This window comes from Calidris pugnax, unplaced genomic scaffold (genome assembly GCF_001431845.1).
Source record: "Calidris pugnax isolate Ruff unplaced genomic scaffold, ASM143184v1 scaffold2, whole genome shotgun sequence".
In the NCBI taxonomy this organism is placed as follows: Eukaryota; Metazoa; Chordata; class Aves; order Charadriiformes; family Scolopacidae; genus Calidris; species Calidris pugnax.
The window spans coordinates 2,928,590-2,929,563 of NW_015090766.1; positions in this window are offsets into that span (position 1 = coordinate 2,928,590).

A 974-nucleotide genomic window follows, 5' to 3' on the forward strand; every position below is an offset into this window, starting at 1 on the left:
CGGTGGCCGGGATCCCACCCGGGGCGGGGAGCGCGGGGGGAGGGGCGCCGAGCCGTCCCCCAGCGCTCTCTGCTGCCGCCACGCGGCGGGGCGGGAGGCGGCGTGCGGCACTGACAGCGCGCGCTGCCAAACCGGGGGGGAACGGGGAACAGACAAAACAGACGACAGCCTTTCTGCTTCCTTCCTTTTTTCTAAGTTTTGAACGGAAGGAGCGCCGCAGCCGCTCATCGCCGGGGACGGCGGCTCCCGGTGGGGTCTCAGCGCCTCCCTCCCTCCGCGGCCAGCCCCGAGCGGACCCGCAAAGTCAGCGGCGGCCCCCGACCATAGCAAACGGCCGGGGCAAAGCGGCCGCCGCCTCTCCGCACCTTTCCGAAGCGGTGCCGGCCGCGCTGGCAGACCGGGTCCCGGCGATGCCCGAGGAAGAGAAGCCGCCACAAGCCCTCCGCGCCCACGACTCAGGCCGAGCCCCAGATTTTCCCGCGTTACATTTCGCGCCTGGGCGTAACCAATCACCCAACCCGGCGCTGGCGTCACGCGGCGGCGGTTCCCGCCGACCAACCGCTAAGTGGGCCACGCCCTCCGGGAGGCGGCGCCCGAGCCGGGCGCGGGCGTCGCCTCTGCCACCCTATTGGACAGCCGCTGGGCTCGCCGGCAGAATTCGAAACTGAGCGGGCTCGCGGGGCCGGGGGAGCCGCCCTGCCTCGGGGGAGGCGTTGATTGGTCCGCCGCGGCGCCGCTGCCTCGGGGAAGGACGCTGATTGGCTCGCCGAAGCGCGGGTGAGGGGAGAGGGAGGCGGAGGCGGAGGTGGCTGGCGCGCCCGGGCTGGCTCACAGCGCGCCTTTGGCGGGCGGGCGGGCGGGGGCCAATCGCCCGGGAAGGGGGAAGGCCTTTCCCTCAGCCCCGTCGCCGCCCGTGCCCGTCGCTGAGGGAGGAGAGGGTTCCCCGTGAGGCGCGGCGCTGTGGAGGCGGCAGG